Source organism: Theobroma cacao, chromosome 1, assembly GCF_000208745.1.
Source record: "Theobroma cacao cultivar B97-61/B2 chromosome 1, Criollo_cocoa_genome_V2, whole genome shotgun sequence".
NCBI classification, from domain to species: Eukaryota; Viridiplantae; Streptophyta; class Magnoliopsida; order Malvales; family Malvaceae; genus Theobroma; species Theobroma cacao.
In genome coordinates, this window is record NC_030850.1 from 21152693 (window position 1) to 21171651 (window position 18959).

Here is an 18959-nt window from a genome sequence, read left to right on the forward strand (position 1 = left end):
AAATTAGACATCACATTATTAGAGACCATGTGATGAAAGAAGACATTAAGATTGAGTTTGTTAACACTTTACAACAATTAGCTAATATATTCACCAAGCCCCTGAATGAGGAAAGATTCTGTGAAATTAGGAGAAATCTAGGAATGATTAATGTACAGAATCTTTAGAAAATTTGTGAAAATTTTCATTCATAAGAAAGTAGGTACTTAGTTGATTAAGAGAATTGCTTAATCAATTAAGAACATTATGTTTTCTTAAATAATAAGACTCAGTCAGATAGAATGAATAAAATAGTAAAAGGACACAAAGACAGCCTACCGGGTGAAGAAAAATAGGGAAAAATCGTTTAACTGAAAAAATAAAAAAAATGAGAGGCAAATTTTTAAATTTTGAAAGAGAGGGTTACAAACCATATTTAAAGAGGGGGAGACTGTCAGTATTTTTTAGAACGATTAATCTCTCTTAACTCATTCTCTTTTCATTTTCTCTCATCTGAAACTGACCCTCTTGAAACTGAACTGTTTCCTTCTTAAACTCACGAAACCCTACGCCTGAAATTGTTCAAAACTAAAATAGCCAAAACCACATTAACCAACAGTGCTCTAGAAAAGAAGAAGGGAAAACAACCTATGGAAGAGAATCCACCTGCAGAAATTTAGAAGAAGAAGAAGAAAGTTGAGTCCACTTCTGTGGTTGAGAAAACTAGGAAAAAATAGACAAAGAAGAAACACATATCAAAGAAAAAGAAAAAGAAAGGAAAATCCTCCAAGAAAGGTAATATTTCGTCCTCAAAGTTTAGAAATAAAGCTCATGAGGATAGGTTTAAGAAGATAGAAAATGCTCCGATTACATGTGAAAAATTTATTGACTAGGATAGCTTTGAAGAGACCCCTGAAATTCAAATAGGTTTATTTGATTATTTTGAGGAAATGAAATTGAAGAAATTTAGCACTTTTAAGAACAGAACTTATAGTGCTAGCCTTGTAAAGGAATTTTATGCAAGCTTAGCATTAGATGAGAATGAACTTGAGGATCTTGAGGATTTCATTAATGATGGTCTGAATGTCTTCCTAAATGGAAAAGAGTTTATGGTGACTGCTACAGATTTAAGAAGTCTGCTCAAAATTGAATGTGAAGAGGGTGATTATGAAATTCTTGAAAATTATGATCCTTTATCTCTGTGGGAAATAATCACAGGAAAGAAAAAAAAATTCATCCAGAAGTTATGCCAATTTAATCAAAAGTCCTTATATTAGAATTTTGCATTACTTCATTACTACAAATATTCATGGGAGAAGTGGCAATTTCAGCTACGTAAGTCTTTAGGACATGTGGCTGATGGAGCATGCCTTCAATGCTGCTCCACTCAACTTAGACCGATTCATGATCCAAAGGATGAGAGGAGCTTGTCAAATTGATAAAGTAAATCTGCCTTATGGGTACATAATCACCTCATTAGTGAAGAAAAAAAAGATATAGAGCTCAAGATATGAGAATGATCAAGTAAAAAGTAGGGATTAGGCAATCTACCTAGGAATTTTTTCCAAAGATGGGGTACAAACTTAAGGGAGAAAAGTTTGTCAAGGCCCCCAAAGTCTCTGCAATCCTTGCTTAGACAAAGGCAGCCTCTTCCCAGATCTAAAATGAAATGATTTTGAACTTGCTAATGAAGATCGATGGAAAACTCACTGATCAGTCAATAAAATTTCAAAAAATTGAGGACAAGTTGAAAGGGCTAGAAAACTTGATGAAAGAAAAAGGAAAATCACCTGCTAGTCTTGCAATTGAAGACACTTCTGCAACAGCAAGCCCAGCACCAGCAGAACAAGCTGTTGAAAGTCCTGCCTTCCAGCCTGAAGGTCATGAACTAGAATCAGTTCAACCAAGGAAATCTCCCACTTCTGAGCCTCAAAATAAATATGAATTCGATCAAGGCACTAAAATGCTTGGCCCATTTGAAAATTCTCTATCCCATCATGAACCATAGCCAGAATAGCCATCTCCACCTAACTTTGAGGAAGTTTCAATCATGGATGTTTTCCATCAAATGGTTAGAGAAGAACAGGTAGAAAAAGAAGCAGCAAAGGCTAAAGCTCAAAGTTTGCATCTGTCAGAGCATCCCTTGAGACAATGCACACTACAGGGCAGACTGACCAATCTGGTAAAGAAAAAGGAAAAGTTGCTGCACCAACACAAGAGAAACCTAAACCTCCTGGTAAAGGAAAGAAGACCATGGCAACAAAAACAAAATTCCTCAAGAAAAAAATGTCTTCCAGGATAGTTGAAAAAGCCAAACCCTCAACCATATCTTCTACTCAAGATCCACTCCAAATTTCAGACCAATCTTCCCCTGAAGCCTCACCCAAAAGACCATCACCTGAACTTTCTCTTAAACCCCTTAATGTTTACTTTGGCACTGATGAGTCTACACCTTCTGCTTCTTCAAAAACTAATTGAACACCCCTATTTGCTGATGACAAAAAAAGGGAGAACATAATAGAAAGCTTAGGAGAAATAGGAAGCTTAGGGGAGATAGAAGGTAAAAATGATCAAGGGGCAGTTTAGGAACTCTAATTATGATGATTAAGCTATTTTTGTTTTGCTGATAGTTGAACATTTGAATTTGACTTTGCTGTTTATGTTATTGTGTTGAAAATTGTAAGCTGATGATTAAACATTTAAATCTATTCTTGATATTTATGTTATTTTGACTGTTGCTGTTTAAAGATTGGGCACTGATATTGGGCTGTTATGCTAATAACTAATTTTTGTTATGATATTCTTGATATTTATGTTATTTTGACTGCTGTTGTTTAAAGATTGGGTATTGATATTGGACTGTTATGCTGATAACTAATTTTTCTTATGATATTGTGAATGGAATTTGGTTGAGAATGAGTATGAATACTGATATTTTTGTTGGATGGTTTATGGCATTTAGTTTGGAATGAATAAAGTCTGGAAATAATATGACAGACAGTTATTAATGATATCTGAATATATATATCTATCATTTTTTTAAGAAGTAATAAAACCTGCTAAAGTGAATAATAAAATCATGCATACTCTAAGGCAGAGCACTCACTCAGTGGGAGAAAACCCTCATTTTGTGCAAAATAAAAGGAAACTAGTAGACACTATGTCGTTAATCAAGGAATGTTTTGTTATCATCAAAAATGGGGAAATTGTTAGCTCCTTTAGTTTTTGATGATAATGAAACTTTGCTACTTTAGTGTGCAGGATCAAAAATGTATGCTAATAATAATTAATCACTAAAAAGGGAATATCAAAACTCATAAGAATGAGGAGCTACATTTGAAGCCGCAAAACAGAAGCCATTTAGTTAGATAATCAAGGGAGTTAGTCAATTAAACTCAAAAATAAAGATGGCTAGTTCAAAGATAGGGATGACTTAATCGACCAAGAGGAATTGTTAGTCGACTAAGAACTTACTGCTTAAAACTAGATCAAAAGATAGAATCAACTTAATCGACTAAGAAGTATGTTAGTCGACTAAGAGCTCTCTGTCTGAAAATTTAAATTTGAAGCTAGAAGACAGATTAATAGCTAGAACCAAATCCAAACTATTTCCAACGGTCAGAATCTATCAAACATCCAGCAGAGTTGTTTCTTCAAGTATAAAAACCCTTCCCAACAACTAAGAACAAGATTTGGTGCTTCCAAGATCAAAAAGAGCTCAAATATAGCAAAAATCCTCTGCATACATTCTGCACTTCACTCCTATCCTTATGACAAATTTAAGCACTTCACTTTGTACCACTCAGATAAGGTTAGTGATCATAGGTGCACTTTTATTTCTCTTATCCTTGTATACTTAGAGTGAGTGAGTCACTCTAAGGAGTTAATTTAAGCTTGGGTTGCTTGATTGGTTGTATAGGTTCTAACTCATCCTAGGAAAAGTTAGTTTTGGGTTTTAGTTGATCTCGTGAAAAACCATTGTAAAGGTTGTGGCTGATCCTACTAAAAGCCATTGTAAAGCTTGGTGGGAGCTTGGGAATTCCACCATTTTTAGTGATTTGATTTGGAAAATCCTTGGTTGAACAATCAAGGTAGTGGATGTAGATTTTTGACCGAATCACTATAAATTGTTGAGTATTGTCTACTCTAATTTTAATTTTCTTTTTCATTCCTTCTTAAACCATTCCTTTATCTTGCATCGAACTAGTCATTATTGATCTTAAAACTTGCCCTCAATTTAAAGCCAATTTAAGTAAGAGCCAAAAGTTGTTATTCACCCCCCTCTAGCACATTTACTTGGGACCAACACTATTTTGGGCAATACTTTGTGTGGTAACAAATCCACCATCATATATTGCATTTTGTTCTTCGCTTAGCTAATTTCAAACAAATCACTTACAAGTCAATTTTTGCATAAGTAATTTAAATCAAGGCTCATCATAGAACAAAATTCTTTGTAATAATGATAGTGTGATAATGTAAGTGGCATTAACATATTGTGACAACATGTGCTTGTGTTTCACATATAAAATTAGGAACAATTAGTCCAACTTACATTTGTTTATATTATAGTAAAAGAAAAAACAATTCCAATTCAAGAATAGTTGGATCATCATATTATCAATGTCAAACTATGGGGGAAATCAAATCCAAGAACCCTAAGGTAAATGAAGGGTAGATCCATATAACTTAGTTCTCTCACAAAATTTTCTATATTAAGAAAAGATAACCTATCAAGGTCTACCTGAAAAATATCTCACTTGCCATCTACATATGAAGTTTCCAAATCGTATATGAAATTACCACCATGGAAAATTTTGATAACATATATCACCTTAGGTTCATCTTACATATTGCATATAATAAAACAAAATTTTCAGTCAAAATACATGCAAAATATAATTATAATAAGAAAGGAAAACCAATGAAGAAAAGGAAAAAAATATGGTTAAAGTTAGAAGACATAAGGGAAAGAAAACTTGGTGTATCATATAATTAAGGCACTAAGAATCCAAGATTATGGTGTCACTGAGTAATGCTTTGAGATTGAAAATGTATCTAGAAAACCTCTATGCATGTATTCAACAATTCAAGATGGTGTAGGAATTGAATGAACAAAAGTAATAAAATAAAAATAGACGAGTCTTCATATGAGTTAAAATAAAAAAGAGAAACTATTCAAGGCAAAAAACATGTTTGGCTAGCCGCATTTTTCCACTTATAATCCACATAGTTGGAAAATTAAACATAAAATACAAAACTTAATTTGCATGGTTACATTTTTCCCAATGTCCTTAATTTATTTAAACGACTTAATTCTTCAATTTCAAGAAACTATATCTTCCACATGTTGAATGTCCTTTAAGAAAAAAAAAATCTACTATAGTGTTTTTATAGCTTTGTACATTGGCTTAAGTGAATTTACAATTCATTACATATGAAGCACAAACACCAACAACACATTCCCAAAATAAAATATTAATTGATGCATAAAACAACAACCCATAACATATTTCTTTTAGGCCAAAAAGGCTTACAATTAAAGCAAATATCTAAAAAATAGTTGGAAACAAAATGGCATATCTAATGTCTACAAGAAGCTAACCTAATCATCAACACCTCAAGGATAACATATAGAGCCTACAGACAGATAAGGCAATCTTTCAAGAAAAATCAAATTTTACTTGTTCACGTGAAACATTTAACATTCTTGAGAGTTAAGACTCACACGTGATTGAGATGAGTAAAATGAAACATTAATTTTAACACTAGCTATTGGTATTTTTTTTTTGAAAGCCAAAGTTAAAACCCCTGCTTCTATTAGTTTAGTAAGTGAACTAGTTGCACTCTAAACTTATCGACACTAAAAAAACAAAGGTATAAATTTTTGAAAAACTTTGCTTGTATTAGGGAGTATCATGGAGCCACGCTTCTTTTAATGATCATAGTCAACACGAGGAGAAACATCTTCGAGGAATTTACTCATATGCTGATGATAGTTGTGCTTGAAGTATTTTACAACTTAGTGTCATGGTTTGTCAAGTTGTTGTTGAATGCAGTGCAGAGATACATATGCTGATAAGTTATTCCCAATTTCAAAGTTTATATTCCTTTGACCTTATGGAAATAAGAGGCCTTAAATTTTTGTTTTCAAAAAGAAATATATGAGAGAAATACATTAAAAAGCTTCTTAGCTTTTTAGAACTCAAATAAAATATGGAAATATGTAACAATTATACAATCGGCAAACACATGCTATAGATAAAAACAAGGTGCCTAAGAAAGGAAAAAATACATTATAAAATGCCTCCTAAATGTTTTGTTCATAACTCAAATAAAACCTGTAAATGTAGAGAATAAGAATATTATAACACAAACTCTATTTTTATTATCGATAGTATTAGCCATTGGGCAATAGTAACATTCTAGAATACACCATCATATATAGCCTAGGCAAAAAGAAAAATAGACTTACATCATCTTATTTACAAATCCTAGCCAACCTCATTTAGCCATGCCAATTGAAGACTTAACTAAATTCATATTACCCTAATAAACAAATAGATCCAGTTCTACTTGTTTAGATAAAATGATTGTTAATCTTCCTTTAAACAAGTTCAACATAAAACCCATTTTATACACTTAAAAGAAAAGCATAAGACCCATTTTATATATTAGGATATAAATTCCTATAATTAGCATTTACAAGGTCTTATGTGGGATAAAAGCTCAATGGTTTATTTGGTGTAGACTAAAACTTAAGAATAAACAAGTGGACCATATGCAAATTACAGCACACAACTTCTACAGTTGGCAGAAGGGACCTCTAACATAAGCAGAAAAGGTAATTTAACAAACAGAGTACTGTCACACAATTACAAAAAGTAGAAAAAAATCTAAATCTAATTGCATAAGACAACCATGTATTCAAATAGCCTAAACAAATAAATATTCACAAACAAATATTCGTTTTTTTCAACATTCTTTAAACCCAACATACCTTATAGTTAGAATGTCCTCTCCCTATCTACAATTCTTATTCCTCTTCTAAAAGTTGTTCTACAGGTGGTCTTGAATTTGCAAAAACTGTAAAAGATGTGGAGAGAGAATTGATTATTGTTACTAAATAAAATTCAATACCATCAAATTTCCCTTACAAATTCTAACGAAGAGAAGAGAAGGATTGACCTTTTTTTTGGGTAAAAAACTTTTGTCTTTTGAAATTTTGATTGAAATTTCATGGAGGTCTATTAGTTTTCGAAATGGACACTTCTCCCCAAAAAAATATTTTTTGTTGGACACATAAGTTTACTCGTTAGTCAGCTGTTAGTTTTTTCGTCAACCTACTAATGTGGTAAGGATAAAAAGATAATTTTACCCTTAATTAATTTTTATAATTATTATTATATAATTTTATTATTTTTTATTAATTAAAAAAAAAGGCTCTCCATCTGGGGAGCACTAGGGCTCCCTTTAGGAGCTCGATCGAGGCTTCCAAGGGAGCACTCCATTTGGTGCTCCCCTCCTTTAAGGAGCACCAATCCCGGTCGGTGCTCCTTTTCCTTGGGGAGCCGAGGAACGTCAATCAGTGCTCCTTTCTTTTTTTTTACATATTTTTTAAAAATATAATAATAATTTTTTAAATTAGTAAAGAAAGAAAAGGTTTTTTAGTCTTTTCACAATTTTTGTTAACGATATTTGCACTCTTGGGACGGAGTGTCTATTTTGAAAATTAATGGACCTCCATGTAATTTTGATAAAAACTTAAGAGGGTAAGGGTATTTTACCCTGTTTTTTATTACAGAACAATATTGTGTTGCTTTGCTAGTTTCAGTATTGTGTGTTCTACCTTAACTCTTCCTCTTCTCAAAATTGTATATAGGTATTCTCGAATTTCTCAACACCAACTTTTCAATCAAGCAATAATGGCTTCAATTCAAATGGAAAAGTTGGATTAGTTTTATTTTGTAGGAAGTATTGTTTCAGTTAAGAAACGATGGTAATCAGTTTAAAGCAATTAGAGTTTTTTGTTTTTGTTTTTAAATCTTTGTTTCAAATCCTTAACAAATAATTTTTGGACATTTGCATGGGTGAAAAGAAAAAAAACCTAATTCTTAGTCAACAATGTTGATGCCACGTTATCTGCCATGACATAAAAATTATTGACTGTATCGTTGATTAACGAAAGTTAAAGTTAATCAACGCTTAGTGAAAGAGGTTTATGTGACTCAAAATAAGAGTTGAGGAGCTTATTTGAACGCAAAAAGAGGATTGGACTAAATTAGCTTATTTAAACGCAATAAGATGAGGATGTAATTACATAAATAGGAATATTGAATATAAAGAGATTTAAAGATTGGAGAGTGCAATCGACATTCAAACATATATTCATAACAATCTTTTTTTTTTTTTAAAGAAAGAATTCTCACTTTATTGGATAATCATATGTAAGGAGCCAACTCCCAATGAATCCTTTAACAAAAGATGTGCCACTTTAGAGGTGGGCCATCATGTGTAACAAAAGGAGAACTTGAGTCAAGGCCTGACTTGGCCATGTAGTCTGCAACTTTATTCCCTTCCCGATAAATATGACGTATGCTAACCTCCCATTGTTTACTAAGCGAGGCTTTGATTGCTCTTATCACGTCTGAATTTGAGCCGGGATGCAACTTTATTCCCTTCCCAATAAATATGACGTATTCATAACAATCTTTTTTAATTAATTAATTTATTTCAAAGAATAAGAACTCTTTAATGTATGTATTATTAAATTAAATGCTCCAATTGCAAAGTCAAATATATATCTTCAAAAAGTAAAATACATTTCTTGACATGGTGAAGAGGTGCCCTCCACCAAAAGTGAGAACATAAGCTTTCTATATTAACAAAAGAGATGGCGCAATTTAATCCCATGAGATGGTAAGGAACATGCCAAGGAACCAATAGAAATAGAGATAATTAAGCACAATTATATTCATTTATACTTCCTCTCCATATCTAAGGAAGCATTTTATTATTGGAAACAACAAAGCACGGTTTGGTGTGCCATTTATTTAGACTCGTACAAATGCTACATTAGTTGTGAGGATCCCCATGAGTTTCAACATCGATTGCCTCGCCAGAGTAAGAGCAGCACCTGCGGCAACCTCTTCCATAATAATCAGAACGACAGCAACCGAAAGCGCAGCGTCCTCCAGACCCTCCACGTCCACCATATCCACCATAGCCACCGCGCCCTCCGTATCCTCCATAGCCACTACGGCCACCGTATCCACCGTACCCTCCATAACCTCCACGGCCTTCATATCCACCATACTTGGCATCGTCTGTCCCAACGTCAGTTGTTTCAAGAGCCTCCTCAGCTGCAAAGTCATGTTCCATATGTTAGATTATTAAAGTTGGTTATTTACATAGTATTCGGAGAGGGATGCCTTAAACCAGGGCATTCACCATCTCCATTTATAGCCCACCATTGAAAGAAGAAGAAGAAAATGTGACGTCATAGAAGATTGTGAAATGTGGTTGGTTGTTGACAAGCGCCAAACTATTCAATCTTATTAACTCGGTTCCCACTACGTCACTTTTTGCCCAACCCCAGTATCTCAAACTCTCCTTTCAAATTGGATCCAGAGTTTGAAATTTTCTCCCAACCATTTTTAATGGCACTACAAAGGGTCAACTTTATATGGGACGAGATCAGCCATGGTCTAAGACTGAGAGAAGAGTTTGATTTCTTTCCCTCTCACATTGCATGGATTTCAGGGCATTAAGATGCAAAAACTTCTACAAAAGGGGAGTTGGAGCAATATATGTTACCGGATATATCTTACATCTGCATTGATTTTTGCCAGTGTCTTATCTAAATCATGGTCACCTTAGGAGGCTTTTCCAAAAATGAATATAAAAGGCTTTAGCTAAAAGACACGAAATCCAGATAAATGTCTTATCTATTATCTAGTTGCTCAATGTTTCATCGAATTGTTCTCTTGTGACAAATAAATAAATTTCACCGGATTTTAACTGATCAAGTATCATCAAATCAAGTGCCAAATCAACCAAAAGCTTTCTTTTGGATGCACTAACTTCTTATGTCTCTAGTCACTTACATTCTTTTATCACCCTACTACCTAATGGGAAAAAAATATACGTGGAATATTTAAGATTTATTTTTTCATTATTATTAGTGTTTTTGGTCCACTTATACTTTTAATTTGTGATTGATATCGGCATGATTAATAAAAGAAAAGAAATGATTATAACCACAGCTATCGTCTTTGTCGTGATTATAAATTTTCATAACATAAAGGATTTTAATTATCTTATTATTCAATATCCATGTCAAATAGGGATGGCAATGGATAGTATGTAACTAGGTATTGGTTGCTATCAAATGCATTTAAATACGATTAGAGTATCTTATAAATGCGTTCGAGTAAAGGTATGGGCAATAATTTTAAGATATCCGTTACTTTTAATTTTTTAGAATAGTTTTTAACGCATGTATTTATTTATAATTGACAAATTATTTATTTTCATTTATAAATTGTCTAAATATAAAATCTATTTTCAATTTATTAATTTACTTTTGAATAATAAAATACATAAAAATGATTAAATTTTTTTTTGTTAATTATTAAATTCGAGTTGTAATGGGTGCCCACGTCATTTTTAAATATATAAATAGATCGGATCGAAATGCTCAAGTGGCATTCCTTAAATGTTCTGGAAACTCCCTGTGACTCGTGTTCTACAATTTGACTTTTTAATTCTCAAAGCCAGACTCATTCTCTCCATAACTTGAGATTTTAACTTTGTACCTTTCTTAATTGTCCTCGAATTTCCATGAAAAAGCTGAACCAGTTTATTACTCATGGCTGAAAAGTGCTATTTTCTGTAAAGTAGAATCAATTTTCTTTTGAGGAAATTGTGGAAAATGACCTTCATAGTAAGGTGACTTTAAAAATGACCGTCTCTATAATTTTAACTGTTTTTAGTCAATTTTTGGCACAACTTGACAAGAATACCCTTTAATCTAATTAATCCAAATGAAGGCGCGTCTCAGTTTTTTTCTTTCTGCTCTCCAGCCATTTAGCTTAGAATTTCAAAATTAAATCTCGATTTAGATTTAGCTATCCCTCCGTCTAGCTTTCCAACGCCATCGAGATCTATATCGGCAGCCAATTTTCTCACGATCCCAAAGTGCAGAGATGACATCAAGGTATTTGTTATGGGTTCTTGCGTTTATTTAGGGTTATTCATAGAAGGAAAAAGTTGATGGGTAAATTATATGAGTTTGGAAACTTAAATCTGGGTAGGGGTAGCGAAATCAATTAGTTTTTAGGCAATGCGTAAATATTTGTTAGGCATTGAGTCATTGGATATTAGGGTGTGTGACTGGATATTAGGAATCGTTACCTGTTTATTTGGCATTAGGTGCCTGAATATTTATTGAGCATTGCGTGAGTTCTTTCTAGGCATTGCGTGACTGAATATATGTTGAGCATTGCGTGACAGGTAATACGTGACTGAATATTTGTTGAGCATTGTGTGAGTTCTTTATAGGTATTACGTGACTGAATATTTGTTAGCGTTGCGTGACAAGCATTACGCGACTGAATATTTGTTGAGCATTGCGTGACCTATTTGTAGGCATTGCGTGACTTTAGCTACCTAATGCTGAAGGTGATTCTCTACTAATTATCTTCAATAACCTAATAAGCTATAATGTAATTCTTGAAGTTTATATATAAATTCAGACTTGTATAGTAGCAATAGTATTAGATTTTGGTTGGTCTACGATGATGCCTAAATTAAAAAAAAAAAAAAGAGAAAAGAAGAAACGATAACGAATTTCTTAGAAAAGAGAAAAGAGGTAACATTAAAATCCTTTTTGATTAAGAATTTCTTCGAAAATGATGTTTGGCCTGGCTTTTGCTTTTAAGAGGTAGATAAGATGAAAGGGCAAGCCAAACAGGTACTTAATAACCAATTCAGCCCCCCTTCATTGCACTGATATGGCTATAGAAAATGAAGAGTCAGCTTTCATGCCTATAAATAAAGGGAACCATTAACCATTTGAATCAAATTCAATTATTTTAATCAATCTCAGATAATTAAAAAATGATCTCCAAAGATCCAAGAGTTGAGAAGGGGAAAGAGGCAGCCTCCGAAGAGGAGGAGGTGCCTTTGAGTGTGAGGGACCAGTTGCACACATTCTTGAGTGTGAAGGATCTGTTGCACATATTCCAATAAGAGATGCAAGTCCTCATCGACAACCTGATACAAAGGACTTTTGACTTAGAGGCTGCCATCCTGAGCTACGAAATGATTCTCGTCGAGATAGAGTTCAAAGTAGATGAACTTATGAAGAAATGAACTATGGTTCATTTTTTTTTTGTATCATCTCCTTGTATTTTCGGAGGGGGTTTTTTTAATAAAATTTGAATAAAATTTATAGCAATTTTTATTTTCATTGAGCACACATTTTGTTGAGTTATTTTCTTCGTTTAAGTTATATTATGCTGAATAACTTCGTGACTGAATGTTAGGCATTGGGTAACCTATTATTAGGTATTAGGAGAGTGGGTTATACGCGGTGCGTGAATTGTGCAATGCATATCTTCTGTTGAGACATTGCGTGAGTGGTTTGTATGTATATGGAATAGAGTACCTATGGTGACGTGTTGTTATGTATTGCGTGACGTTGGGCCAGTACGTGACTGTTTAAGTTGGCATAACGTGAGTGGATATTAGGCATCGATTGACTTATTATTAGGTATTGCGAGACTGGTAGTGCATGACTTGTGCAATTCACCTCTTGTTTAGAGGCTTACTATTCATTGAGTGACTTATTCTTAGGTGTTGCGAGCTTGGCGGTGCGTGACTGACTTGTGCAATTCATGTGTTGTTTTGAGGCTTTTGTTCAGTAGTTTTTTAGCCAGTGCGTGACTGGTTTTTATATATTGCATTACCTGTTGTAGCGAGAGTGGTGGCGCGTAACTTGTGCAATTCATGTGTTGTTTTGAGGCTTTTGTTCCGTAGTTTTTTAAGCTTGCGTGATTGGCTTTAATAAATTGTGTTACCTGTTGTAGCGAGAGTGGTGGCGCGTGACTTGTGCAATTCATGTGTTGTTTTGAGGATTTTGTTTAGTAGTTTTTTAGGCTTGCGTGATTGGTTTTTATATATTGCGTTACCTGTTGTAGCGAGAGTAGTGGCACTTGACTTGTGCAATTCATGTGTTATTTTGAAGCTTTTGCTCAGTAGTTTTTTAAGCTTGCATGACTGGTTTTTATATATTGTGTTACCTGTTGTAGCGTGAGTGGTGGTGTGTGACTTGTGCAATTCATGTGTTGTTTTGAGGCTTTTGTTTAATAATTTTTTAGGGTTTCGTGATTGATTTTTATATATTACGTGACCTGTTGTTATGTATTGCGAGAGTGGTGGCACGTGACTTGTGCAATTCATGTGTCGTTTTGAGGCTTTTGTTCAGTAGTTTTTTAGGATTGCATTACTAGTTTTTATATATTACGTGACCTGTTGTTATATATTGCGAGAGCGAGGGTGCGTGACTTGTGTAATTCGCCTCTTGTTTAGGGGTGTTTGTTCACTAGTTATTAGGCATTGCATTAATGTGTACTAGACATTGCGACACTTAATTTTTGTTAAATTTCTACGGCCGGCCAAATGTGACTTAAGCATTGCATAAGTGGTTTCTATGCATTGAGGGGCTATTTTTTATAAATTGACTGATTGTGACACTTATTTTCTGTTAAATATCAGCGGCCTGCCAAATGTGAAGCTTATAATTACATATGGTGGTCATTGGGTCGATGACACTTACAAAGGTGGTGAGACATAAGTGAGGGGTGTTAGGAGTGATTTATCATTACAAAGTTGAAGAGGTTGTTGGGGTCAACTCACATAATAATGAAATCGAGCTACATGTATTGCTCAACCATGTCGCAGGGGTTTCGAGCACAGTTATCAAGGATGATGAAGATGTAGCGAGTATTTTGCGAGATGAGAGGGCAGTTGTTGTGTTTGTGACAGTTAAGGCAGGAAATGCAAACAATATTCCACATGAGCACGGTATCCAACATAGTAATCAACAAGAACATAATGTTAATTATTCTGACATACTACACCATGCATTTCCTAACAAACAACCATGGTAATCACTTTTGATGTATACTCATGAGTTTTAGCAGCCCGACACACACATGAGGTGTCTGCAAATGATGTCTGCACAATTCCAATCAAAATGTGCATTGAACGAAATACTCGGTACTTTGCAACAAACACAACTGTCGCTTGAAAATGCATTGAGTCCATTTTCATTAGCAAAAAACATTGTGATGCTTATGAGCGATGACGATGCATCTAATCAGATTGAAGATGATGTTGAAGAGGACGAGACGACGGATCAGAATGATGAGTTACGTTATGACTGTGAAGATGATTACATTGACAGACATGAAGGCCGTTCAGAGGTCGATAGGGTTGAGCAAACTAACATTCCTGATTGCAATCATGCAGATGGTAGTACAGATCATACAACAACTGTTGTGTTAGAAGAGGTTGAGTTGGATGACCATGGCAGAACAGTTGAATTAGAAGATGTTGAGGGTGCGAACGCTATTTACGAGAATGCCATCGCACTTGAAAACGACATTCGTTCGCCTGATGACAGTGATCAAGAGAGGGTAAATACAAGGGTATCTCGTCAATGGATTATTCCTGGGCTAGATATGATATCCTTCCAAACAGTTGAGAGTGAGGAATCCAGATCAATGGATGACCACTTATATCACGAAAAAGTGTTTCTATCGAAGGCTGAATTGAAACGAGCTTTGAGCATGTTGGCACTAAAAGAGCATTTTGAGTTTAGAGTTAAAAAGTCATGTCTCGATCGTTTTGAGGTTGGTTATAAAGATAAGGCATGAAAGTTTATTTTGCGTGCAATGAAGTTGCTTGAGGGAGAATATTGGCAACTTTGGACGTTACAGAAGGTACACGCATGTACTGTCGATGGTTTGCAATGTGGGTACCAAACTGTGAGCGCGAGGGTAATTGGTGAGCTTATCTTCAGCAGGGTGTAAGGAAATTGTGTAACCCCATTAAGACCAAGGAAATAATGGAAGAGATGAATCGCAAGTGGGGATTGCAATGCCCATATGGTAAGGCCTGGCAAGTGAAAGAGTATGTGGAAAGTCTTGTGTTCGATCTGCCGGAAGAGTCATTCCAACTCCTCCCCTCCTATTTCCATATGTTGGAACATGAAAATCCCGGTACTGTCACGTGTGTCACTACTGATGGGGAACAACGATTCAAATATTGTTTCTAGGCATTCGGGTCATGTATTCGGGGGTTCAGTGCTGTAATGCGGCCTGTAGTCGCTATCGATGCCACACATCTAAAAGGTAGATTCAAGGGTATTCTATTTGTGGCGATATGCAAAGATGAGAATGAGTAGATATATCTACTTGCATGTTGCTTGGCCACGTCGAAGACGAAGAGTCTTGGTCGTGGTTTCTTAACCAATTGCGTTGTGCGATTGGTTGTCCTGAAAATGCAATGTTCATTTCTGATTAGCATATTGGCATTAAGAATGCAGTTGAGAAAGTGTACAAGGATGCTCATCACGGTCTATGCAATTACCACTTAGTGAAAAATGTTAAAAACAAGTTCAAGCGTAAAGATGTTACAGGGATTTTCACCCTGGTTGCCAACTGCTATAGGGTTGCTGATTTGATAAACATATGAATCAGCTGAAACAGCTTTGCAAACCTGCTTATGACAGCCTTATGAGATTAGGCCCTAAGAGATGGGCACATGCAAGGTCACCAGTAAGGCGATACAAGCTAATGACATCCAACACTGCGGAGTTTATTAACTCCTACCTGAGGCATGCAAGAAAAATGTCAATAACAGTGTTGATCAAGTGCATCAGAAGTATGTTTCAACGTTGGTTCCATGAACGGCATAATGAGGCATTGAATTTGACCATGCCCCTCAGCCCTTGGGCTACCTATCTGTTGAACAGACGGTTCAATGAAGCATGTCACTTTTCCATACAAGTAATCGATCGGGTGGAGTTTCAAGTTATAGGCGGGAGTAAGGACAAAGTCGTGAACCTCTCCACCAAGGAGTGTTCATGCTGTGAGTTCCAGTCCGATCTACTCCCCTGCATGCATGCCATGGTGGCAATAAGGTATAAGCAATCATGTTTTGTTATATTATGCATGATGAATTGAATTTTTACATTGTTCGCCAACTGTGATTTCATTACCTTGGCAGTAAGTGCAAACGTGCAGCCATTGAATTCTGCTCGGACTATTACAAGACTCGATCTTGGGCGGAGGGATATGAGTTCCCATTTACTCGGTTAGGCATCCTAGTGAGTGGGACATCCCCGATGACGTTCAATAAATTGTCGTTTTTCCACCAAGTTAGCGAGGTCAAGTGGGAAGACCTAAGAGGAAAAGGATTCCATCAGCTAGGGAAGGTAGTGGACGAAGTAGATGTTCACAATGTAAGAGCTATGGTCATAATAGACAAAATTACCGGACTCTGTTTGCATCTCTACCGACAAACGGGGAAACATCATCTGCTCAGTCGACTGCTTAATGACGTCGACCCAAGGCATGTGCAATTTGTAAACAACCCGGGTACACACGAAACCGCTGTCCAATTCAGACTACAAACTCTGATAACGTTATAGGTGTCGTACCTGAAGATAATGGCCCTTCAAACGTCAGTTGTTGGGGATTGTTTCAAAGTGGCTATTGATATTTGCATTGAATAATACTATTTCAACTTGAGTTTGACAGAGTTTGAATGAAAGTAAGATAGACAAGATGTCCATATGGAAGAGAAAGACCTTATGCTAGTTATGGAGGTTTGAAAAAGTGTACCAAAGTATGAGAATTGAAGTTACTTTGAGAAAGTTATGGATGTTTCAAGGGATGGCTTCCATGCAATATGGAACACGTTTATTGAGGAAGAAGGATAGGAAGAAGAAGAAGAAGCTGTTGGAAGTGAGGAAAAAGTGCTGGAAAAAATTAGATATTTATCCTATAGTTGACTACAGTTCCCATTATTTACGAAAATGCCATTACATAGTTGGATCATCAAATTCCAATTACAGTACTTAGCCCATTTGTTTTATCAGACAACTTGCACAAGACCTTAAACATTATTTTCATGTATGAATTGATTCTACATCTAAAGATAAATTAAGAGTTTCAATAAAAAAAAGATTTTTTCATGGTATTTTTTTTTTGAAGCATAAATTGGTTGATTCTATAACTACATAATAGTTACAATATATGGTTACGAGATTTTTACAGGAAAAAATTGCTTTCCACATCCAAATTGAAAATCACTCACCTTAAAGACAAAATTTTCACACAAGCTGATAAATCATATATGCTGCTTCTTTACACAAAATATCGTTATCTAGACCTTAATTAATGGAGAGATGAAAACCTTTTCTATTATTTTTCAAATGCTCAATGAATACGAAATACATTAATGACTGGCTCAAGCTTCAGTTTCACTGTAGCCACTTCAGGAGTTCCGAACAAATTTTGCAACTGCAGAGTTTCATCCTCTGCTGCAATTGCCATAGTGCATCCATCTAGACTCTCAGCCATTGCGCATTATATTACACTGTGTGTCTACATTATAATGTAATGGTTTGAAATATTTTGCTCTCTCGGACGTAGGCTATGTAATTTTCCAAAGCTAGTAAAAATTTACTGTGGAGAGTTTATTTTATATCAACGAAGGAATGAAGAATGCAACAAATGGCGGGTTAATTAAATGAAAGAAAGTAGTTTTTGACTAGTTTCTTCTCAATTACATGATAAATGATCTAAGACAAACAAAATATCGTATATCAATAAATTAAAATAAAAAGATATCTATTTAAAAAAATAAGAAAAGAAAATGAAACATAAAAAAAAATGAAAAAGGGTTTGGGATGACATTTACTTGTTTTGGCTTTATATTTTGTAATCTAAGCACCTATAATAGAGTACATCAAGATGAAAATTTACTTTGATGAGAAACTAGTATTCAATCGAGGACTATTCATACTTCTAGGAGAGGAGAATCAAATTCCAAAGAGTTAAAATAATTGAACCATAAACTTGATTAACTTATTATTGTAGTAAGGTGAATTTCATGCATATCAGTTACAAAAAGAACCAGTTAAGTTAAATACAATTAATATGCCCTTTTGAAAAGGAACCCATCAATAAAAAAAAAGCATAATGTTTTATTTAAAAAAGTAATAAATCATTATTCTATATTTGAAGGTGCATTTTGACTACCTTGGAGTCCAATGTACGAAGTTTCACACGTTTTTTCCCCCTATTGATCACAATGACATCCCTTTGCTCTTGAACTTTCTTGGATGATGTAAAGGGGGTTCTTGTGATAGGGAGAGAAAGCATTGCAAACAAGTAAAAGGATGTGCTAGAGGTGGCAGAGAGGAAGATTGAAGCAGTTTCTGAAGTACTAAGTGCTGTGGCAGGTGGAAGACAATAAGAAGAAACTTAAAGAGACTTAGAGAGTACAAGATAATTAGAGAGAGAAGCTCTCAAGTTGAGAATGTGTTAGCTTGGAGAGGGAGAGAAGAGTCCCCCCAAATGAATTGTGAGGCTCTATATATAGTGCTAAAAGTGGTGGTTAGGTAAGAATAGGTTTTAATACGCCTAATGAATGACATTATTATGAAGAATATTAATGTAAGTAACCGTTACTGTAATTGGATGTAGTAAGACTTGTTCTCAAGTAAAGGTAATAGAGAAGAGGTGTACAAGAATAGGTACAAGAGAAGAAGTTGTACGAGAATAGGTACAAGAGAATAAGCTGTACATGAATAAGTATACGAGAACAAGGTAAGAGGATGAAACACTTGTACTTCAGGAAAGGGTTAAGAGGAAGACCTCTTAACTACCTCCATATCTGAGCCA

General features: G+C 34.8%; 1 pseudogene; it reads right to left on the reverse strand.

Annotated features, from left to right (window-relative positions):
• The window catches only part of LOC18612913, a 97546-nt pseudogene that overhangs the window by 55311 nt on the left and 23276 nt on the right, over positions 1-18959 (reverse strand).